Source organism: Tympanuchus pallidicinctus, unplaced genomic scaffold (genome assembly GCF_026119805.1).
Source record: "Tympanuchus pallidicinctus isolate F22 unplaced genomic scaffold, pur_lepc_1.0 scaffold91, whole genome shotgun sequence".
In the NCBI taxonomy this organism is placed as follows: domain Eukaryota; kingdom Metazoa; phylum Chordata; class Aves; order Galliformes; family Phasianidae; genus Tympanuchus; species Tympanuchus pallidicinctus.
Window position 1 is genome coordinate 91,066 of NW_026294815.1, and position 25,842 is coordinate 116,907.

Genomic DNA, 25,842 nt, shown 5'->3' on the forward strand with positions numbered 1-25,842 from the left:
ATTTTCTCAGAAATCCCTGTTTTTCCCCTGAAATATCGCTTATTTTCACAGAAATCCCTGTTTTTCTCCTAAAATATCGCTTATTTTCACAGAAATCCCTGTTTTTCCCCTAAAATATCGCTTATTTTCACAGAAATCCCTGTTTTTAACCTAAAATATCACTTATTTTCTCAGAAATCCCTGTTTTTCCCTATAAAATGTCGCTTATTTTCACAGAAATCCCTGTTTTTCCCATTAAATATCGCTTATTTTCACAGAAATCCCTGTTTTTAACCTTAAATATCGCTTATTTTCAATGAAATCCCTGTTTTTCCCCCAAAATATCGCTTATTTTCACAGAAATCCCTGTTTTTCCCCTAAAATATCGCTTATTTTCAGTGAAATCCCTGTTTTTCCTCTAAAATATCCCTTATATTCAGAGAAATCCCTGTTTTTCCTCTAAAATATCGCTTATCTTCATAGAAATCCCTGTTTTTCCCCCAAAATATCGCTTATTTTCTCAGAAATCCCTGTTTTTCCCCAAAAATATCGCTTATTTTCACAGAAATCCCTGTTTTTTTCTTTAAATATCGCTTATTTTCACAGAAATCCCTGTTTTTCCCCTTAAATATCTCTTATTTTCATAGAAATCCCTGTTTTTAACCTAAAATATCTCTTATTTTCATAGAAATCCCTGTTTTTAACCTAAAATATCGCTTATTTTCACAGAAATCCCTGTTTTTTTACCTTAAATATCACTTATTTTCACAGAAATCCCTGTTTTTCCCCTAAAATGTCGCTTATTTTCACAGGAATCCCTGTTTTTCCCCTAAAATATCGCTTATTTTCACAGAAATCCCTGTTTTTAACCTAAAATATCGCTTATTTTCACAGAAATCCCTGTTTTTCCACTAAAATATCGCTTATTTTCATAGAAATCCATGTTTTTTCACTTAAATATCGCTTATTTTCATAGAAATCCCTGTTTTTCCCCTAAAATATCGCTTATTTTCACAGAAATCCCTGTTTTTCCCCTTAAATATTGCTTATTTTCACAGAAATCCCTGTTTTTAAACTTAAATATCGCTTATTTTCACAGAAATCCCTGTTTTTCCCCTAAAATATCGCTTATTTTCAATGAAATCCCTGTTTTTCCCTATAAAATATCGCTTATTTTCACAGAAATCCCTGTTTTTCCCATTAAATATCGCTTATTTTCACAGAAATCCCTTTTTTTAACCTTAAATATCGCTTATTTTCACAGAAATCCCTGTTTTTCCCCTGAAATATCGCTTATTTTCACAGAAATCCCTGTTTTTCCCCTAAAATATCGCTTATTTTCACAGAAATCCCTGTTTTTCCCCTAAAATATCGCTTATTTTCACAGAAATCCCTGTTTTTCCTCTAAAATATTGCTTATCTTCATAGAAATCCCTGTTTTTCCCCCAAAATATCGCTTATTTTCATAGAAATCCCTGTTTTTCCACTAAAATATCGCTTATTTTCACAGAAATCCCTGTTTTTCCCCTTAAATATCACTTATTTTCTCAGAAATCCCTGTTTTTCCCCTAAAATGTCGCTTATTTTCACAGGAATCCCTGTTTTTCCCCTAAAATATCGCTTATTTTCACAGAAATCCCTGTTTTTAACCTTAAATATCGCTTATTTTCACAGAAATCCCTGTTTTTCCCTTAAAATATCGCTTATTTTCACAGAAATCCCTGTTTTTTCACTTAAATATCGCTTATTTTCATAGAAATCCCTGTTTTTCCCTTTAAATATCGCTTATTTTCACAGAAATCCCTGTTTTTCCTCTAAAATATAGCTTATCTTCACAGAAATCCCTGTTTTTCCCCTAAAATATCGCTTATTTTCACAGAAATCCCTGTTTTTCCCCTAAAATATCGCTTATTTTCACAGAAATCCCTGTTTTTAACCTAAAATATCGCTTATTTTCATAGAAATCCCTGTTTTTAACCTTAAATATCGCTTATTTTCACAGAAATCCCTGTTTTTAACCTTAAATATCGCTTATTTTCATAGAAATCCCTGTTTTTCCCCTTAAATATCACTTATTTTCACAGAAATCCCTGTTTTTAAACTTAAATATCGCTTATTTTCATAGAAATCCCTGTTTTTCCCCTGAAATATCGCTTATTTTCACAGAAATCCCTGTTTTTAACCTTAAATATCGCTTATTTTCATAGAAATCCCTGTTTTTCCCCTAAAATATCGCTTATTTTCACAGAAATCCCTGTTTTTAAACTTAAATATCGCTTACTTTCACAGAAATCCCTGTTTTTCCCCTTAAATATCGCTTATTTTCATAGAAATCCCTGTTTTTAACCTTAAATATCGCTTATTTTCAATAGAAATCCCTGTTTTTCCCCTAAAATGTCGCTTATTTTCACAGAAATCCCTGTTTTTAAACTTAAATATCGCTTACTTTCATAGAAATCCCTGTTTTTCCCAAAAAATATCGCTTATTTTCTCAGAAATCCCTGTTTTCCCCTTAAATATTGCTTATTTTCACAGAAATCCCTGTTTTTAAACTTAAATATCGCTTATTTTCACAGAAATCCCTGTTTTTCCCCTAAAATATCACTTTTCAAAGGAATACCTGTTTTTCCCCTAAAATATCGCTTATTTTCATAGAAATCCCTGTTTTTAACCTAAAATATCGCTTATTTTCTCAGAAATCCCTGTTTTATAACCTAAAATATCGCTTATTTTCACAGAAATCCCTGTTTTTCCCCTAAAATGTCGCTTATTTTCACAGAAATCCCTGTTTTTAACCTTAAATATCGCTTATTTTCGCAGAAATCCCTGTTTTTCCCCTAAAATATCGCTCATTTTCTTAGAAATCCCAGTTTTTCCCCTAAAATATCGCTTATTTTCATAGAAATCCCTGTTTTTCCCCTGACATATTCCTTATTTTCATAGAAAACCCTGTTTTTAACCGTAAAATATCGCTTATTTTCACAGAAATCCCTGTTTTTCCCCTTAAATATCGCTTATTTTCACAGAAATCCCTGTTTTTCCCCTAAATATCACTTATTTTCTCAGAAATCCCTGTTTTTTCACTTAAATATCGCTTATTTTCATAGAAATCCCTGTTTTCCCCTAAAATGTCGCTCATTTTCACAGAAATTCCTGTTTTTAACCTAAAATATCGCTTATTTTCACAGAAATCCCTGTTTTTCCCCTAAAATATCGCTTATTTTCACAGAAATCCCTGTTTTTAAACTTAAATGTCGCTTATTTCCATAGAAATCCCTGTTTTTCCCCTAAAATGTCGCTTATTTTCTCAGAAATCCCTGTTCTCCCCTTAGATATTGCTTATTTTCTCAGAAATCCCTGTTTTTCCCCTTAAATATCGCTTATTTTCACAGAAATCCCTGTTTTTCCCCTAAAATATCGCTTATTTTCATAGAAATCCCTGTTTTTCCCTATAAAATGTCGCTTATTTTCACAGAAATCCCTGTTTTTAAACTTAACTATCGCTCATTTTCACAGAAATCCCTGTTTTTCCCATTAAATATCGCTCATTTTCATAGAAATCCCTGTTTTTAAACTTAAATATCGCTTATTTTCATAGAAATCCCTGTTTTTCCCCTGAAATATCGCTTATTTTCATAGAAATCCCTGTTTTTAACCGCAAAATATCTCTTATTTTCCCAGAAATCCCAGTTTTTAACCTGAAATATCGCTTATTTTCACAGAAATCCCTGTTTTTCCCCTAAAATGTCGCTTATTTTCTCAGAAATCCCTGTTTTTAACCTGAAATATCACTTATTTTCACAGAAATCCCTGTTTTTCCCCTGAAATATCACTTTTCACAGAAATCCCTGTTTTTCCTCTAAAATATCACTTATTTTCACAGATATCCCTGTTTTCAACCTAAAATATTGCTTATTTTCATAGAAATCCTTTTTTTTTCCCCTAAAATATCACTTATTTTCACAGAAATCCCTGTTTTTAACCTAAAATATCGCTTATTTTCTCAGAAATCCCAGTGTTTCCCCTTAAATATCGCTTATATTCATAGAAATCCCTGTTTTTCCTCTAAAGTATCGCTTATTTTCATAGAAATCCCTGTTTTTCCCTTAAAATATCGCTTATTTTCACAGAAATCCCTGTTTTTCCCCTAAAATATCGCTTATTTTCACAGAAATCCCTGTTTTTCCCTTAAAATATCCCTTATATTCATAGAAATCCCTGTTTTTCCTCTAAAGTATCGCTTATTTTCATAGAAATCCCTGTTTTTCCCCTAAAATATCGCTTATTTTCATAGAAATCCCTGTTTTTAAACTTAAATATCGCTTATTTTCACAGAAATCCCAGTTTTTAACCTTAAATATCGCTTATTTTCACAGAAATCCCTGTTTTTCCCCCAAAATATCGCTTATTTTCACAGAAATCCCTGTTTTTCCTCTAAAATATCACTTATTTTCACAGAAATCCCTGTTTTTCCTCTAAAATATAGCTTATTTTCATAGAAATCCCAGTTTTTCCCCTTAAATATCGCTTATTTTCACAGAAATTCCTGTTTTTCCCTTAAAATATCGCTTATTTTCACGGAAATCCCTGCTTTTCCTCTAGAATATCGCTTATTTTCACAGAAATCGCTGTTTATCCCCTATAATGTCGCTTATTTTCACAGAAATCCCTGTTTTTAACCTAAAATATCACTTATTTTCTCAGAAATCCCTGTTATTCCCCTGAAATATCCCTTATATTCACAGAAATTCCTGTTTTTCCTGTAAAATATAGCTTATTTTCATAGAAATCCCTGTTTTTCCCCTAAAATATCGCTTATTTTCACAGAAATCCCTGTTTTTCCCCTAAAATATCGCTTATTTTCAATGAAATCCCTGTTTTTCCCTATAAAATGTCGCTTATTTTCACAGAAATCCCTGTTTTTCCCCTAAAATATTGCTTATTTTCACAGAAATCCCTTTTTTTAAACTTAAATATCGCTTATTTTCACAGAAATCCCTGTTTTTCCCCTGAAATATCGCTTATTTTCACAGAAATCCCTGTTTTTAACCTAAAATATCACTTATTTTCACAGAAATCCCTGTTTTTCCCCTAAAATATCGCTTATTTTCACAGAAATCCCTGTTTTTCCTCTAAAATATCGCTTATTTTCATAGAAATCCCTGTTTTTAACCTAAAATATCGCTTATTTTCACAGAAATCCCTGTTTTTCCCCTAAAATATCGCTTATTTTCACAGAAATCCCTGTTTTTCCCATAAATATCACTTATTTTCACAGAAATCCCTGTTTTTCCTCTAAAATATCACTTATTTTCACAGAAATCCCTGTTTTTCCTCTAAAATATAGCTTATTTTCACAGAAATCCCTGTTTTTCCCCTTAAAATATCGCTTATTTTCACAGAAATCCCTGTTTTTCCCCTTAAAATATCGCTTATTTTCACGGAAATCCCTGTTTTTCCCCTAAATATCGCTTATTTTCACAGAAATCGCTGTTTATCCCCTTAAATAACTCTTATTTTCACAGAAATCCCTGTTTTTAACCTAAAATATCACTTATTTTCTCAGAAATCCCTGTTTTTCCCCTGAAATATCGCTTATTTTCACAGAAATCCCTGTTTTTCCCCTAAAATATCGCTTATTTTCATAGAAATCCCTGTTTTTCCCCTAAAATGTCGCTTATTTTCACAGAAATCCCTGTTTTTCCCATTAAATATCGCTTATTTTCACAGAAATCCCTTTTTTTAACCTTAAATATCGCTTATTTTCACAGAAATCCCTGTTTTTCCCCTGAAATATCGCTTATTTTCACAGAAATTCCTGTTTTTCCCCTAAAATATCGCTTATTTTCACAGAAATCCCTGTTTTTCCCCTAAAATATCGCTTATTTTCACAGAAATCCCTGTTTTTCCCCTAAAATATTGCTTATCTTCATAGAAATCCCTGTTTTTCCCCCAAAATATCGCTTATTTTCACAGAAATCCCTGTTTTTCCCCTAAAATATCGCTTATTTTCACAGAAATCCCTGTTTTTCCCCTAAAATGTCGCTTATTTTCACAGGAATCCCTGTTTTTCCCCTAAAATATCGCTTATTTTCACAGAAATCCCTGTTTTTCCCCTAAAATATCGCTTATTTTCACAGAAATCCCTGTTTTTCCCCTAAAATATAGCTTATTTTCATAGAAATCCCTGTTTTTTCACTTAAATATCGCTTATTTTCATAGAAATCCCTGTTTTTCCCTTTAAATATCGCTTATTTTCACAGAAATCCCTGTTTTTCCTCTAAAATATAGCTTATCTTCATAGAAATCCCTGTTTTTAACCTTAAGTATCACTTATTTTCAAAGAAATCCCTGTTTTTCCCCTAAAATATCGCTTATTTTCAATGAAATCCCTGTTTTTCCCTATAAAATGTCGCTTATTTTCACAGAAATCCCTGTTTTTCCCCTAAAATGTCGCTTATTTTCACAGAAATCCCTGTTTTTAACCTTAAATATCGCTTGTTTTCACAGAAATCCCTGTTTTTCCCCTGAAATATCGCTTATTTTCACAGAAATCCCTGTTTTTCCCCTAAAATATCGCTTATTTTCACAGAATTCCCTGTTTTTCCTCTAAAATATTGCATATCTTCATAGAAATCCCTGTTTTTCCCCCAAAATATCGCTTATTTTCTCAGAAATCCCTGTTTTTCCCCTAAAATATCGCTTATTTTCACAGAAATCCCTGTTTTTCCCCTTAAATATCACTTATTTTCACAGAAATCCCTGTTTTTCCCCTATAATGTCGCTTATTTTCACAGGAATCCCTGTTTTTCCCCTGAAATATCGCTTATTTTCACAGAAATCCCTGTTTTTAAACTTAAATATCGCTTATTTTCAAAGAAATCCCTGTTTTTCCCCTAAAATATCGCTTATTTTCACAGAAATCCCTGTTTTTCCCTTTAAATATCGCTTATTTTCACAGAAATCCCTGTTTTTCCTCTAAAATACAGCTTATCTTCATAGAAATCCCTGTTTTTAACCTTAAGTATCACTTATTTTCATAGAAATCCCTGTTTTTCCCCTAAATATCGCTTATTTTCACAGAAATCCCTGTTTTTAAACTTAAATATCGCTTACTTTCACAGAAATCCCTGTTTTTCCCCTTAAATATCGCTTATTTTCATAGAAATCCCTGTTTTTAACCTTAAATATCGCTTATTTTCACAGAAATCCCTGTTTTTAAACTTAAATATCGCTTACTTTCATAGAAATCCCTGTTTTTCCCAAAAAATATCGCTTATTTTCTCAGAAATCCCTGTTTTTCCCCTTAAATATTGCTTATTTTCACAGAAATCCCTGTTTTTCCCCTGAAATATCGCTTATTTTCTCAGAAATCCCTGTTTTTTAACCTAAAATATCGCTTATTTTCACAGAAATCCCTGTTTTTCCCCTAAAATGTCGCTTATTTACACAGAAATCCCTGTTTTTCCCATTAAATATCGCTTATTTTCGCAGAAATCCCTGTTTTTCCCCTAAAATATCGCTCATTTTCTTAGAAATCCCAGTTTTTCCCCTAAAATATCGCTTATTTTCATAGAAATCCCTGTTTTTCCCCTAAAATATCGCTTATTTTCACAGAAATCCCTGTTTTTCCCCTAAAATATCGCTCATTTTCACAGAAATCCCTGTTTTTCCCCTTAAATATCGCTTATTTTCACAGAAATCCCTGTTTTTCCCCAGAAATATCACTTATTTTCTCAGAAATCCCTGTTTTTTCACTTAAATATCGCTTATTTTCATAGAAATCCCTGTTTTCCCCTAAAATGTCGCTTATTTTCACAGAAATTCCTGTTTTTAACCTAAAATATTGCTTATTTTCGCAGAAATCCCTGTTTTTCCCCTAAAATATCGCTTATTTTCACAGAAATCCCTGTTTTATAACCTATAATATCGCTTATTTTCACTGAAATCCCTGTTTTTCCCCTAAAATGTCGCTTATTTTCATAGAAATTCCTGTTTTTAACCTAAAATATCGCTTATTTTCACAGAAATCCCTGTTTTTAACCTAAAATATCGCTTATTTTCAAAGAAATCCCTGTTTTTCCCCTAAAATATCGCTTATTTTCACAGAAATCCCTGTTTTTAAACTTAAATATCGCTCATTTTCGCAGAAATCCCTGTTTTTCCCTTAAAATATCGCTCATTTTCATAGAAATCCCTGTTTTTCCTCTAAAATATAGCTTATTTTAACAGAAATCCCTGTTTTTCCCCTGAAATATCGCTTATTTTCACAGAAATCCCTGTTTTTAACCTTAAATATCGCTTATTTTCACAGAAATCCCTGTTTTTCCCCTAAAATATCGCTTATTTTCACAGAAATCCCTGTTTTTAACCTAAAATATCGCTTATTTTCACAGAAATCCCTGTTTTTCCCCTAAAATATCGCTTACTTTCATAGAAATCCCTGTTTTTCCCAAAAAATATCGCTTATTTTCACAGAAATCCCTGTTTTTCCCCTAAAATATCGCTTATTTTCACAGAAATCCCTGTTTTTCCCCTAAAATATCGCTTATTTTCACAGAAATCCCTGTTTTTCCCATTAAATATCGCTTATTTTCATAGAAATCCCTGTTTATCCCTTAAAATATCGCTCATTTACACAGAAATCCCTGTTTTTCCCCTAAAATATCGCTTATTTTCATAGAAATCCCTGTTTTTCCCCTAAAATATCGCTTATTTTCACAGAAATCCCTGTTTTTAAACTTAAATATCGCTTATTTTCACAGAAATCCCTGTTTTTAACCTTAAATATCGCTTATTTTCACAGAAATCCCTGTTTTTCCCCTAAAATATCGCTTATTTTCACAGAAATCCCTGTTTTTCCTCTAAAATATCACTTATTTTCACAGAAATCCCTGTTTTTCCTCTAAAATATAGCTTATTTTCATAGAAATCCCAGTTTTTCCCCTTAAATATCGCTTATTTTCATAGAAATCCCTGTTTTTCCCTTAAAATATCGCTTATTTTCATAGAAATCCCTGTTTTTCCCCTAAAATATCGCTTATTTTCACAGAAATCCCTGTTTTTCCCCTTAAATATCGCTTATTTTCACAGAAATCCCTGTTTTTCCTCTAAAATATCGCTCATTTTCAATGAAATCCCTGTTTTTAACCTTAAATATCACTTATTTTCACAGAAATCCCTGTTTTTCCCCTGAAATATCCCTTATATTCACAGAAATCCCTGTTTTTCTCCTAAAATATCGCTTATTTTCACAGAAATCCCTGTTTTTCCCCTGAAATATCGCTTATTTTCACAGAAATCCCTGTTTTTAACCTAAAATATCACTTATTTTCTCTGAAATCCCTGTTATTCCACTAAAATATCGCTTATTTTCACAGAAATCCCTGTTTTTCCCTTAAAATATCGCTTATTTTCACAGAAATCCCTGTTTTTCCCCTTAAATATCACTTATTTTCACAGAAATCCCTGTTTTTAACCTAAAATATCGCTTATTTTCACAGAAATCCCTGTTTTTCCCCTAAAATATCGCTTATTTTCACAGAAATCCCTGTTTTTAAACTTAAATATTGCTCATTTTCGCAGAAATCCCTGTTTTTCCCCTAAAATATCGCTTATTTTCACAGAAATCCCTGTTTTTCCCCTAAAATATCGCTTATTTTCACAGAAATCCCTGTTTTTCTTCTAAAATATTGCTTATCTTCATAGAAATACCTGTTTTTCCCCTTAAATATCACTTATTTTCACAGAAATCCCTGTTTTTCCCCTAAAATGTCGCTTATCTTCACAGGAATCCCTGTTTTTCCCCTAAAATATCACTTATTTTCACAGAAATCCCTGTTTTTAACCTTAAATATCGCTTATTTTCACAGAAATCCCTGTTTTTCCCCTAAAATATCGCTTATTTTCACAGAAATCCCTGTTTTTAACCTAAAATATCACTTATTTTCTCAGAAATCCCTGTTATTCCCCTAAAATATCCCTTATATTCACAGAAATCCCTGTTTTTCCTGTAAAATATCGCTTATTTTCACAGAAATCCCTGTTTTTCCCCTAAAATATCGCTTATTTTCATAGAAATCCCTGTTTTTCCCCTGAAATATCGCTTATTTTCACAGAAATTCCTGTTTTTCCCCTAAAATATCGCTTATTTTCACAGAAATCCCTGTTTTTCCCCTAAAATATCGCTTATTTTCACAGAAATCCCTGTTTTTAAACTTAACTATCGCTTATTTTCATAGAAATCCCTGTTTTTAAACTTAACTATCGCTTATTTTCACAGAAATCCCTGTTTTTAAACTTAACTATCGCTTATTTTCGCAGAAATCCCTGTTTTTCCCATTAAATATCGCTCATTTTCATAGAAATCCCTGTTTTTAAACTTAAATATCGCTTATTTTCATAGAAATCCCTGTTTTTCCCCTGAAATATCGCTTATTTTCATAGAAATCCCTGTTTTTAACCGTAAAATATCTCTTATTTTCTCAGAAATCCCTGTTTTTAACCTGAAATATCGCTTATTTTCACAGAAATCCCTGTTTTTCCCCTAAAATGTCGCTTATTTTCTCAGAAATCCCTGTTTTTAACCTGAAATATCACTTATTTTCACAGAAATCCCTGTTTTTCCCCTGAAATATCGCTTTTCACAGAAATCCCTGTTTTTCCTCTAAAATATCACTTATTTTCACAGAAATCCCTGTTTTTCCCCTAAAATATCACTTTTCACAGAAATCCCTGTTTTTCCTCTAAAATATCACTTATTTTCACAGAAATCCCTGTTTTCAACCTAAAATATCGCTTATTTTCATAGAAATCCTTTTTTTTTCCCCTAAAATATCACCTATTTTCACAGAAATCCCTGTTTTTCTCCTAAGATGTCTCTTATTTTCACAGAAATTCCTGTTTTTCCCCTAAAATATCGCTTATTTTCACAGAAATCCCTGTTTATCCCTTAAAATATCGCTTATTTTCTCTGAAATCCCTGTTTTTCCCCTAAAATATCGCTTATTTTCACAGAAATCCCTGTTTTTCCCTTAAAATATCCCTTATATTCATAGAAATCCCTGTTTATCCTCTAAAGTATCGCTTATTTTCATAGAAATCCCTGTTTTTCCCCTAAAATATCGCTTATTTTCATAGAAATCCCTGTTTTTAAACTTAAATATCGCTTATTTTCACAGAAATCCCAGTTTTTAACCTTAAATATCGCTTATTTTCACAGAAATCCCTGTTTTTCCCCCAAAATATCGCTTATTTTCACAGAAATCCCTGTTTTTCCCCTAAAATATCGCTTATTTTCACAGAAATCCCTGTCTTTCCACATAAATATCGCTTATTTTCACAGAAATCCCTGTTTTTCCTCTAAAATATCACTTATTTTCACAGAAATCCCTGTTTTTCCTCTAAAATATAGCTTATTTTCATAGAAATCCCAGTTTTTCCCCTTAAATATCGCTTATTTTCACAGAAATTCCTGTTTTTCCCTTAAAATATCGCTTATTTTCACGGAAATCCCTGTTTTTCCTCTAGAATATCGCTTATTTTCACAGAAATCGCTGTTTATCCCCTTAAATAACTCTTATTTTCACAGAAATCCCTGTTTTTAACCTAAAATATCACTTATTTTCTCAGAAATCCCTGTTATTCCCCTGAAATATCCCTTATATTCACAGAAATTCCTGTTTTTCCTGTAAAATATAGCTTATTTTCATAGAAATCCCTGTTTTTCCCCTAAAATGTCGCTTATTTTCACAGAAATCCCTGTTTTTCCCATTAAATATCGCTTATTTTCACAGAAATCCCTTTTTTTAACCTTAAATATCGCTTATTTTCACAGAAATCCCTGTTTTTCCCCTGAAATATCGCTTATTTTCACAGAAATTCCTGTTTTTCCCCTAAAATATCGCTTATTTTCACAGAAATCCCTGTTTTTCCCCTAAAATATCGCTTATTTTCACAGAAATCCCAGTTTTTAACCTTAAATATCGCTTATTTTCACAGAAATCCCTGTTTTTCCCCCAAAATATCGCTTATTTTCACAGAAATCCCTGTTTTTCCCCTAAAATATCGCTTATTTTCACAGAAATCCCTGTCTTTCCACATAAATATCACTTATTTTCACAGAAATCCCTGTTTTTCCTCAAAAATATCACTTATTTTCACAGAAATCCCTGTTTTTCCTCTAAAATATAGCTTATTTTCATAGAAATCCCAGTTTTTCCCCTTAAATATCGCTTATTTTCACAGAAATTCCTGTTTTTCCCTTAAAATATCGCTTATTTTCACGGAAATCCCTGTTTTTCCTCTAGAATATCGCTTATTTTCACAGAAATCGCTGTTTATCCCCTTAAATAACTCTTATTTTCACAGAAATCCCTGTTTTTAACCTAAAATATCACTTATTTTCTCAGAAATCCCTGTTATTCCCCTGAAATATCCCTTATATTCACAGAAATTCCTGTTTTTCCTGTAAAATATAGCTTATTTTCATAGAAATCCCTGTTTTTCCCCTAAAATGTCGCTTATTTTCACAGAAATCCCTGTTTTTCCCATTAAATATCGCTTATTTTCACAGAAATCCCTTTTTTTAACCTTAAATATCGCTTATTTTCACAGAAATCCCTGTTTTTCCCCTGAAATATCGCTTATTTTCACAGAAATCCCTGTTTTTCCCCTAAAATATCGCTTATTTTCACAGAAATCCCTGTTTTTCCCCTAAAATATCGCTTATTTTCACAGAAATCCCTGTTTTTCCTCTAAAATATTGCTTATCTTCATAGAAATCCCTGTTTTTCCCCCAAAATATCGCTTATTTTCTCAGAAATCCCTGTTTTTCCCCTAAAATATCGCTTATTTTCAAAGAAATCCCTGTTTTTCCCCTAAAATGTCGCTTATTTTCACAGGAATCCCTGTTTTTCCCCTAAAATATCGCTTATTTTCACAGAAATCCCTGTTTTTCCCCTAAAATATCACTTATTTTCACAGAAATCCCTGTTTTTCCCCTAAAATATCGCTTATTTTCATAGAAATCCCTGTTTTTTCACTTAAATATCGCTTATTTTCATAGAAATCCCTGTTTTTCCCTTTAAATATCGCTTATTTTCACAGAAATCCCTGTTTTTCCTCTAAAATATAGCTTATCTTCATAGAAATCCCTGTTTTTAACCTTAAGTATCACTTATTTTCAAAGAAATCCCTGTTTTTCCCCTAAAATATCGCTTATTTTCAATGAAATCCCTGTTTTTCCCTATAAAATGTCGCTTATTTTCACAGAAATCCCTGTTTTTCCCATTAAATATCGCTTATTTTCACAGAAATCCCTGTTTTTAACCTTAAATATCGCTTGTTTTCACAGAAATCCCTGTTTTTCCCCTGAAATATCGCTTATTTTCACAGAAATTCCTGTTTTTCCCCTAAAATATCGCTTATTTTCACAGAAATCCCTGTTTTTCCTCTAAAATATTGCATATCTTCATAGAAATCCCTGTTTTTCCCCCAAAATATCGCTTATTTTCTCAGAAATCCCTGTTTTTCCCCTAAAATATCGCTTATTTTCAAAGAAATCCCTGTTTTTCCCCTTAAATATCACTTATTTTCACAGAAATCCCTGTTTTTCCCCTATAATGTCGCTTATTTTCACAGGAATCCCTGTTTTTCCCCTGAAATATCGCTTATTTTCACAGAAATCCCTGTTTTTAAACTTAAATATCGCTTATTTTCAAAGAAATCCCTGTTTTTCCCCTAAAATATCGCTTATTTTCACAGAAATCTCTGTTTTTCCCTTTAAATATCGCTTATTTTCACAGAAATCCCTGTTTTTCCTCTAAAATACAGCTTATCTTCATAGAAATCCCTGTTTTTAACCTTAAGTATCACTTATTTTCATAGAAATCCCTGTTTTTCCCCTAAATATCGCTTATTTTCACAGAAATCCCTGTTTTTAAACTTAAATATCGCTTACTTTCACAGAAATCCCTGTTTTTCCCCTTAAATATCACTTATTTTCATAGAAATCCCTGTTTTTAACCTTAAATATCGCTTATTTTCACAGAAATCCCTGTTTTTAAACTTAAATATCGCTTACTTTCATAGAAATCCCTGTTTTTCCCAAAAAATATCGCTTATTTTCTCAGAAATCCCTGTTTTCCCCTTAAATATTGCTTATTTTCACAGAAATCCCTGTTTTTCCCCTGAAATATCGCTTATTTTCTCAGAAATCCCTGTTTTTTAACCTAAAATATCGCTTATTTTCACAGAAATCCCTGTTTTTCCCCTAAAATGTCGCTTATTTACACAGAAATCCCTGTTTTTCCCATTAAATATCGCTTATTTTCGCAGAAATCCCTGTTTTTCCCCTAAAATATCGCTCATTTTCTTAGAAATCCCAGTTTTTCCCCTAAAATATCGCTTATTTTCATAGAAATCCCTGTTTTTCCCCTAAAATATCGCTTATTTTCACAGAAATCCCTGTTTTTCCCCTAAAATATCGCTCATTTTCACAGAAATCCCTGTTTTTCCCCTTAAATATCGCTTATTTTCACAGAAATCCCTGTTTTTCCCCAGAAATATCACTTATTTTCTCAGAAATCCCTGTTTTTTCACTTAAATATCGCTTATTTTCATAGAAATCCCTGTTTTCCCCTAAAATGTCGCTTATTTTCACAGAAATTCCTGTTTTTAACCTAAAATATTGCTTATTTTCGCAGAAATCCCTGTTTTTCCCCTAAAATATCGCTCATTTTCACAGAAATCCCTGTTTTATAACCTATAATATCGCTTATTTTCACTGAAATCCCTGTTTTTCCCCTAAAATGTCGCTTATTTTCATAGAAATTCCTGTTTTTAACCTAAAATATCACTTATTTTCACAGAAATCCCTGTTTTTAACCTAAAATATCGCTTATTTTCAAAGAAATCCCTGTTTTTCCCCTAAAATATCGCTTATTTTCACAGAAATCCCTGTTTTTAAACTTAAATATCGCTCATTTTCGCAGAAATCCCTGTTTTTCCCTTAAAATATCGCTCATTTTCATAGAAATCCCTGTTTTTCCTCTAAAATATAGCTTATTTTAACAGAAATCCCTGTTTTTCCCCTGAAATATCGCTTATTTTCACAGAAATCCCTGTTTTTAACCTTAAATATCGCTTATTTTCACAGAAATCCCTGTTTTTCCCCTAAAATATCGCTTATTTTCACAGAAATCCCTGTTTTTAACCTAAAATATCGCTTATTTTCACAGAAATCCCTGTTTTTAAACTTAAATATCGCTTACTTTCATAGAAATCCCTGTTTTTCCCAAAAAATATCGCTTATTTTCACAGAAATCCCTGTTTTTCCCCTAAAATATCGCTTATTTTCACAGAAATCCCTGTTTTTCCCCTAAAATATCGCTTATTTTCACAGAAATCCCTGTTTTTCCCATTAAATATCGCTTATTTTCATAGAAATCCCTGTTTATCCCTTAAAATATCGCTCATTTACACAGAAATCCCTGTTTTTCCCCTAAAATATCGCTTATTTTCATAGAAATCCCTGTTTTTCCCCTAAAATATCGCTTATTTTCACAGAAATCCCTGTTTTTAAACTTAAATATCGCTTATTTTCACAGAAATCCCAGTTTTTAACCTTAAATATCGCTTATTTTCACAGAAATCCCTGTTTTTCCCCCAAAATATCGCTTATTTTCACAGAAATCCCTGTTTTTCCCCTAAAATATCGCTTATTTTCACAGAAATCCCTGTTTTTCCTCTAAAATATCACTTATTTTCACAGAAATCCCTGTTTTTCCTCTAAAATATAGCTTATTTTCATAGAAATCCCAGTTTTTCCCCTTAAATATCGCTTATTTTCATAGAAATCCCTGTTTTTCCCTTAAAATATCGCTTATTTTCATAGAAATGCCTGTTTTTCCCCTAAAATGTCGCTTATTTTCACAGAAATCCCTGTTTTTCCCCTTAAATATCGCTTATTTTCACAGAAATCCCTGTTTTTCCTCTAAAATATCGCTCATTTTCAATGAAATCCCTGTTTTTAACCTTAAATATCACTTATTTTCACAGAAATCCCTGTTATTCCCCTGAAATATCCCTTATATTCACAGAAATCCCTGTTTTTCTCCTAAAATATCGCTTATTTTCACAGAAATCCCTGTTTTTCCCCTGAAATATCGCTTATTTTCACAGAAATCCCTGTTTTTAACCTAAAATATCACTTATTTTCTCTGAAATCCCTGTTATTCCACTAAAATATCGCTTATTTTCACAGAAATCCCTGTTTTTCCCTTAAAATATCGCTTATTTTCACAGAAATCCCTGTTTTTCCCCTAAAATATCACTTATTTTCACAGAAATCCCTGTTTTTAACCTAAAATATCGCTTATTTTCACAGAAATCCCTGTTTTTCCCCTAAAATATCGCTTATTTTCACAGAATTCCCTGTTTTTAAACTTAAATATTGCTCATTTTCGCAGAAATCCCTGTTTTTCCCCTAAAATATCGCTTATTTTCACAGAAATCCCTGTTTTTCCCCTAAAATATCGCTTATTTTCACAGAAATCCCTGTTTTTCTTCTAAAATATTGCTTATCTTCATAGAAATACCTGTTTTTCCCCTTAAATATCACTTATTTTCACAGAAATCCCTGTTTTTCCCCTAAAATGTCGCTTATCTTCACAGGAATCCCTGTTTTTCCCCTAAAATATCACTTATTTTCACAGAAATCCCTGTTTTTAACCTTAAATATCGCTTATTTTCACAGAAATCCCTGTTTTTCCCCTAAAATATCGCTTATTTTCACAGAAATCCCTGTTTTTAACCTAAAATATCACTTATTTTCTCAGAAATCCCTGTTATTCCCCTAAAATATCCCTTATATTCACAGAAATCCCTGTTTTTCCTGTAAAATATCGCTTATTTTCACAGAAATCCCTGTTTTTCCCCTAAAATATCGCTTATTTTCACAGAAATCCCTGTTTTTCCCTTAAAATATCGCTTATTTTCATAGAAATCCCTGTTTTTCCCTATAAAATGTCGCTTATTTTCACAGAAATCCCTGTTTTTCCCATTAAATATCGCTTATTTTCACAGAAATCCCTTTTTTTAACCTTAAATATCGCTTATTTTCACAGAAATCCCTGTTTTTCCCCTGAAATATCGCTTATTTTCACAGAAATCCCTGTTTTTCCCCTAAAATATCGCTTATTTTCACAGAAATCCCAGTTTTTCCCCTAAAATATCGCTTATTTTCACAGAAATCCCTGTTTTTCTTCTAAAATATTGCTTATCTTCATAGAAATACCTGTTTTTCCCCTTAAATATCACTTATTTTCACAGAAATTCCTGTTTTTCCCCTAAAATGTCGCTTATCTTCACAGGAATCCCTGTTTTTCCCCTAAAATATCGCTTATTTTCAATGAAATCCCTGTTTTTAACCTTAAATATCGCTTATTTTCACAGAAATCCCTGTTTTTCCCCTAAAATATAGCTTATTTTCATAGAAATCCCTGTTTTTTCACTTAAATATCGCTTATTTTCATAGAAATCCCTGTTTTCCCCCTTTAAATATCGCTTATTTTCACAGAAATCCCTTTTTTTCCTCTAAAATATAGCTTATCTTCATAGAAATCCCTGTTTTTAACCTTAAGTATCACTTATTTTCAAAGAAATCCCTGTTTTTCCCCTAAAATATCACTTATTTTCACAGAAATCCCTGTTTTTCCCCTTAAATATCGCTTATTTTCATAGAAATCCCTGTTTTTAACCTTAAATATCGCTTATTTTCATAGAAATCCCTGTTTTTAACCTTAAATATCGCTTATTTTCATAGAAATCTCTGTTTTTCCCCTAAATATCGCTTATTTTCACAGAAATCCCTGTTTCTAAACTTAAATATCGCTTACTTTCATAGAAATCCCTGTTTTTCCCCTAAAATATCGCTTATTTTCACAGAAATCCCTGTTTTCCCCTAAAATGTCGCTTATTTTCACAGAAATCCCTGTTTTTCCCCTAAAATATCGCTTATTTTCACAGAAATCCCTGTTTTTCCCCTAAAATATCACTTTTCAAAGGAATACCTGTTTTTCCCCTAAAATATCGCTTATTTTCACAGAAATTCCTGTTTTTCCCCTAAAATATCGCTTATTTTCACAGAAATCCCTGTTTTTCCCCTAAAATATCGCTCATTTTCTTAGAAATCCCAGTTTTTCCCCTAAAATATCGCTTATTTTCATAGAAATCCCTGTTTTTCCCCCTAAAATATCGCTTATTTTCACAGAAATCCCTGTTTTTCCCCTAAAATATCGCTTATTTTCATGGAATTCCCTGTTTTTAAACTTAAATATCGCTTACTTTCATAGAAATCCCAGTTTTTCCCCTAAAATATCGCTTATTTTCACAGAAATCCCTGTTTTCCCCTAAAATATCGCTTATTTTCACAGAAATCCCTGTTTTTCCCCTAAAATATCGCTTATTTTCACAGAAATCCCTGTTTTTAAACTTAAATATCGCTTACTTTCATAGAAATCCCTGTTTTTCCCAAAAAATATCGCTTATTTTCACAGAAATCCCTGTTTTTCCCCTAAAATATCGCTTATTTTCACAGAAATCCCTGTTTTTCCCCTAAAATATCGCTTATTTTCACAGAAATCCCTGTTTTTAACCTAAAATATCACTTATTTTCTTAGAAATCCCTGTTTTTCCTCTAAAATATCGCTTATTTTCATAGAAATCCCTGTTTTTCCCCTAAAATATCGCTTATTTTCACAGAAATCCCTGTTTTTTAACTTAAATATCGCTTATTTTCATAGAAATCCCAGTTTTTCCCCTAAAATATCGCTTATTTTCACAGAAATCCCTATTTTTTAACTTAAATATCGCTTATTTTCATAGAAATCCCTGTTTTTCCCTAAAATGTCGCTAATTTTTACAGAAATTCCTGTTTTTAACCTAAAATATCACTTATTTTCACAGAAATCCCTGTTTTTCCCCTAAAATGTCGCTTATCTTCACAGAAATCCCTGTTTTTCCCCTAAAATGTCGCTTATTTCCACAGAAATCCCTGTTTTTCCCCTGAAATATCGCTTATTTTCTTAGAAATCCCAGTTTTTCCCCTAAAATATCGCTTATTTTCACAGAAATCCCTGTTTTTAACCTAAAATATCACTTATTTTCTCAGAAATCCCTGTTACTCCCCTAAAATATCCCTTATATTCACAGAAATTCCTGTTTTTAACCTAAAATATCGCTTATTTTCACAGAAATCCCTGTTTTTCCCCTAAAATATCGCTTATTTTCACAGAAATCCCTGTTTTTCCCCTAAAATATCGCTTATTTTCACAGAAATCCCTGTTTTTCCCATTAAATATCGCTTATTTTCATAGAAATCCCTGTTTTTCCCCCAAAATATCGCTTATTTTCATAGAAATCCCTGTTTTTCCCCTAAAATATCGCTTATTTTCACAGAAATTTCTGTTTTTTAACTTAAATATCGCTTATTTTCATAGAAATCCCTGTTTTTCCCTAAAATGTCGCTTATTTTCACAGAAATTCCTGTTTTTAACCTAAAATATCACTTATTTTCACAGAAATCCCTGTTTTTCCCCTAAAATGTCGCTTATCTTCACAGAAATCCCTGTTTTTCCCCTAAAATGTCGCTTATTTCCACAGAAATCCCTGTTTTTCCCCTGAAATATCGCTTATTTTCTTAGAAATCCCAGTTTTTCCCCTAAAATATCGCTTATTTTCACAGAAATCCCTGTTTTTAACCTAAAATATCACTTATTTTCTCAGAAATCCCTGTTACTCCCCTAAAATATCCCTTATATTCACAGAAATTCCTGTTTTTAACCTAAAATATCGCTTATTTTCACAGAAATCCCTGTTTTTCCCCTAAAATATCACTTATTTTCACAGAAATCCCTGTTTTTCCCCTAAAATATCGCTTATCTTCACAGGAATCCCTGTTTTTCCCCTAAAATATCACTTATTTTCAAAGAAATCCCTGTTTTTAACCTTAAATATCGCTTATTTTCACAGAAATCCCTGTTTTTCCCCTAAAATATAGCTTATTTTCATAGAAATCTCTGTTTTTTCACTTAAATATCGCTTATTTTCATAGAAATCCCTGTTTTTCCCTTTAAATATCGCTTATTTTCACAGAAATCCCTGTTTTTCCTCTAAAATATAGCTTATCTTCATAGAAATCCCTGTTTTTAACCTTAAGTATCACTTATTTTCAAAGAAATCCCTGTTTTTCCCCTAAAATATCACTTATTTTCACAGAAATCCCTGTTATTCCCCTTAAATATCGCTTATTTTCATAGAAATCCCTGTTTTTAACCTTAAATATCGCTTATTTTCATAGAAATCCCTGTTTTTAACATTAAATATCGCTTATTTTCACAGAAATCTCTGTTTTTCCCCTAAATATCGCTTATTTTCACAGAAATCCCTGTTTTTAAACTTAAATATCGCTTACTTTCATAGAAATCCCTGTTTTTCCCCTGAAATATCGCTTATTTTCACAGAAATCCCTGTTTTCCCCTAAAATATCGCTTATTTTCACAGAAATCCCTGTTTTTCCCTTAAAATATCACTTATTTTCACAGAAATCCCTGTTTTTAAACTTAAATATCGCTTACTTTCATAGAAATCCCTGTTTTTCCCAAAAAATATCGCTTATTTTCACAGAAATCCCTGTTTTTCCCCTAAAATATCGCTTATTTTCACAGAAATCCCTGTTTTTCCCCTAAAATATCACTTCTCAAAGGAATCCCTGTTTTTCCCCTAAAATATCCCTTATTTTCATAGAAATCCCTGTTTTTAACCTAAAATATCGCTTATTTTCTCAGAAATCCCTGTTTTATAACTTAAATATCGCTTATTTTCACAGAAATTCCTGTTTTTCCCCTAAAATGTCGCTTATTTTCACAGAAATCCCTGTTTTTAACCTTAAATATCGCTTATTTTCACAGAAATCCCTGTTTTTCCCCTAAAATATCGCTTATTTTCACAGAAATCCCTCTTTTTCCCCTGAAATATCACTTATTTTCTCAGAAATCCCTGTTTTTCCCCTAAAATATCGCTTATTTTCATAGAAATCCCTGTTTTCCCCTAAAATATCGCTTATTTTCACAGAAATCCCTGTTTTTCCCCTAAAATATCGCTTATTTTCACAGAAATCCCTGTTTTTCCCCTAAAATATCACTTATTTTCACAGAAATCCCTGTTTTTAACCTAAAATATCGCTTATTTTCACAGAAATCCCTGTTTTTCCCCTAAAATATCGCTTATTTTCACAGAATTCCCTGTTTTTAAACTTAAATATCGCTCATTTTCGCAGAAATCCCTGTTTTTCCCTTAAAATATCGCTTATTTTCACAGAAATCCCTGTTTTTAACCTAAAATATCACTTATTTTCACAGAAATGCCTATTATTCGACTGAAATATCCCTTATATTCACAGAAATCCCTGTTTTTCCTCTAAAATATTGCTTATTTTCATAGAAATCCCTGTTTTTCCCCTAAAATATCGCTTATTTTTTCAGAAATCCCTGTTTTTAACCTGAAATATTGCTTATTTTCTCAGAAATCCCAGTTTTTCCCCTAAAATATCGCTCATTTTCTTAGAAATCCCAGTTTTTCCCCTGAAATATCGCTTATTTTCATAGAAATCCCTGTTTTTCCCCTAAAATATCGCTTATTTTCACAGAAATCCCTGTTTTTAACCTAAAATATCGCTTATTTTCTTAGAAATCCCTGTTTTTCCTCTAAAATATCGCTTATTTCATAGAAATCCCCTGTTTTTCCCCTAAAATATCGCTTATTTCCACAGAAATCCCTGTTTTTCCCCTGAAATATCGCTTATTTTCATAGAAATCCCAGTTTTTCCCTAAAATATCGCTTATTTTCACAGAAATCCCTGTTTTTTAACTTAAATATCGCTTATTTTCATAGAAATCCCTGTTTTTCCCTAAAATGTCGCTTATTTTCACAGAAATTCCTGTTTTTAACCTAAAATATCACTTATTTTCACAGAAATCCCTGTTTTTCCCCTAAAATGTCGCTTATCTTCACAGGAATCCCTGTTTTTTCCCCTAAAATGTCGCTTATTTCCACAGAAATCCCTGTTTTTCCCCCTGAAATATCGCTTATTTTCTTAGAAATCCAGTTTTTCCCCTAAAATATCGCTTATTTTCACAGAAATCCCTGTTTTTTAACCTAAAATATCACTTATTTTCTCAGAAATCCCTGTTACTCCCCTAAAATATCCCTTATATTCACAGAAATTCCTGTTTTTAACCTAAAATATCGCTTATTTTCACAGAAATCCCTGTTTTTCCCCTAAAATATCGCTTATTTTCACAGAAATCCCTGTTTTTCCCTTAAAATATCACTTATTTTCACAGAAATCCCTGTTTTTCCCCTAAAATGTCGCTTATCTTCACAGGAATCCCTGTTTTTCCCCTAAAATATCACTTATTTTCACAGAAATCCCTGTTTTTAACCTTAAATATCGCTTATTTTCACAGAAATCCCTGTTTTTTCCCCTAAAATATAGCTTATTTTCATAGAAATCTCTGTTTTTTCACTTAAATATCGCTTATTTTCATAGAAATCCCTGTTTTTCCCTTTAAATCATAGAATCATAGAATCATAGAATCACCAAGGTTGGAAAAGACCTAAAAGATCATCCAGTCCAACCGTTCACCTATTCCCAATAGCTCCTACTAAACCATGTCCCTCAATACAACATCCAGTCTTTCCTTGAACACCCCCAGGGTCGGTGACTCCACACCTCCCTGGGCAGTCCGTTCCAGTGCCTGACCACCCTTTCTGAAAAGTAATACTTCCTAATGTCCAGCCTGAATCTCCCCTGCCGTAGCTTGAAGCCATTCCCCCTGGTCCTATCACTAATGACACGAGAGAAGAGGCCGACCCCCAGCTCACTACAGCCTCCCTTCAGGAAGTTATAGAGAGCAATGAGGTCTCCCCTGAGCCTCCTCTTCTCCAGGCTGAACATTCCCAGCTCCTTCAGCCTCTCCTCATATGGCCTGTGTTCCAGACCCCTCACCAGCTTTGTTGCCCTCCTTTGAACACGTTCCAGGGCCTCAATATCTTTCTTGCAGTGAGGGGCCAAAACTGGACACAGTACTCGAGGTGCGGCCTCACCAGTGCTGAATACAGGGAACAATCACCTCTCTGCTCCTGCTTGCAACACTGTTTCTGATGCAAGCCAGGATGCCATTGGCCTTCTTGGCCACCTGGGCACACTGTCGGCTCATGTTCAGCCGAGCATCAATCAATACCCCCAGGTCCATTTCCTCTACGCAGTCCTCCAGCCACACCGCCCCAAGCCTGTAGCGTCGCCTGGGTTGTTGTGGCCGAAGTGCAGGACCCGGCATTTGGCCTTGTTGAAACTCATCCTATTGGCTTCAGCCCAACTCTCCAGCCTGTCCAGATCCCTCTGTAGGGCCTCGCTACCCCCAGGCAGATCCACACTTCCAGCCAATTTGGTGTCATCTGCGAATTTACTGAGGGTGCACTTGATGCCCTCATCGAGGTCATCAATAAAGATATTGAAGAGGACAGGCCCCAGCACCGACCCCTGGGGAACACCACTCACGACCGGTCGCCAGCTGGATTTGACTCCATTCACCACCACTCTCTGTGCCGGCCCTCCAACCAGCTCCTCACCCAGCCAAGAGTGTATCCATCCAAGCCTCTGGCTGCCAGCTTCTGCAGGAGAATGCTGTGGGAGACAGTGTCAAAGGCTTTGCTGAAGTCTAGGTAGACCACATCAACAGCCTTTCCCTCATCCACCAGATGGGTCACTAGATCATAGAAGGAGATCAGGTTGGTCAAACAGGACCTGCCCTTCATGAACCCATGCTGGCTAGGCCTGATCCCCCGGTCACCCTGCACATGCCGCATGATCTCCCTCAAGACAATCTGCTCCATAACCTTCCCTGGCACCGAGGTCAGGCTAACAGGCCTGTAGTTCCCCGGATCCTCCTTACGACCTTTCTTATAAATGGGAGTCACATCGGCAAGCCTCCAGTCTTCTGGGACCTCACCAGTCAACAAGGAGCGTTGACAGATGATGGAAAGCGGCCCGGATATCACCTCCGCCAGTTCCCTCAGCACTCTTGGGTGGATCTCATCTGGCCCCATCGACTTGTGGCAGTCCAGTTGGAGCAGTAGGTCTCTGACTGTTTCCTCCAGAATCACGGGGGGGGTTAGTGTGCTCCCCAGCCGAGATTACCAGGTCAGAGAGAGGAGTATCCTGAATAAATATCGCTTATTTTCACAGAAATCCCTGTTTTTTCCTCTAAAATATAGCTTATCTTCATAGAAATCCCTGTTTTTAACCTTAAGTATCACTTATTTTCAAAGAAATCCTGTTTTTCCCCTAAAATATCACTTATTTTCACAGAAATCCCTGTTTTTTCCCCTTAAATATCGCTTATTTTCATAGAAATCCCTGTTTTTAACCTTAAATATCGCTTATTTTCATAGAAATCCCTGTTTTTAACATTAAATATCGCTTATTTTCATAGAAATCTCTGTTTTTCCCCTAAATATCGCTTATTTTCACAGAAATCCCTGTTTTAAACTTAAATATCGCTTACTTTCATAGAAATCCCTGTTTTTCCCCTAAAATATCGCTTATTTTCACAGAAATCCTGTTTTCCCCTAAAATATCGCTTATTTTCACAGAAATCCCTGTTTTTCCTTAAAATATCACTTATTTTCACAGAAATCCCTGTTTTTAACTTAAATATCGCTTACTTTCATAGAAATCCCTGTTTTTCCCAAAAAATATCGCTTATTTTCACAGAAATCCCTGTTTTTCCCCTAAAATATCGCTTATTTTCACAGAAATCCCTGTTTTTCCCCTAAAATATCACTTTTCAAAGGAATCCCTGTTTTTCCCCTAAAATATCCCTTATTTTCATAGAAATCCCTGTTTTTAACCTAAAATATCGCTTATTTTCTCAGAAATCCCTGTTTTATAACTTAAATATCGCTTATTTTCACAGAAATTCCTGTTTTTCCCCTAAAATGTCGCTTATTTTCACAGAAATCCCTGTTTTTAACCTTAAATATCGCTTATTTTCACAGAAATCCCTGTTTTTCCCCTAAAATATCGCTTATTTTCACAGAAATCCCTGTTTTTCCCCTGAAATATCACTTATTTTCTCAGAAATCCCTGTTTTTCCCCTAAAATATCGCTTATTTTCATAGAAATCCCTGTTTTCCCCTAAAATGTCGCTTATTTTCACAGAAATCCCTGTTTTTAACCTAAAATATCGCTTATTTTCACAGAAATCCTGTTTTTCCCCTAAAATATCGCTTATTTTCACAGAATTCCCTGTTTTTTAACTTAAATATCGCTCATTTTCGCAGAAATCCCTGTTTTTCCCCTAAAATATCGCTTATTTTCACAGAAATCCCTGTTTTTAACCTAAAATATCACTTATTTTCACAGAAATCCCTATTATTCGACTGAAATATCCCTTATATTCACAGAAATCCCTGTTTTTCCTCTAAAATATAGTTTATTTTCATAGAAATCCCAGTTTTTCCCCTAAAATATCGCTTATTTTTTCAGAAATCCCTGTTTTTTAACCATAAATATCGCTTATTTTCTCAGAAATCCCTGTTTTTCCTCTAAAATATCGCTTATTTTCATAGAAATCCCTGTTTTTCCTCTAAAATATCGCTCATTTTCTTAGAAATCCCAGTTTTTCCCCTAAAATATCGCTTATTTTCACAGAAATCCCTGTTTTTTCCCCTAAAATATCGCTTATTTTCACAGAAATCCCTGTTTTTAACCTAAAATATCACTTATTTTCTCAGAAATCC

General features: G+C 33.1%; 1 long non-coding RNA gene across 1 annotated transcript; it reads right to left on the minus strand.

Moving 5' to 3' along the window:
• Window positions 1–1,827: 1,827 nt before the first annotated feature.
• LOC128074699 (uncharacterized) lies at window positions 1,828–24,547 on the minus strand. Its single transcript, XR_008203332.1, has 3 exons — window positions 24,469–24,547; window positions 17,739–17,820; window positions 1,828–2,039 (listed from the first exon to the last, which is right to left on the minus strand). It is a non-coding gene; the product is annotated as an uncharacterized LOC128074699 (long non-coding RNA).
• Window positions 24,548–25,842: the final 1,295 nt, after the last annotated feature.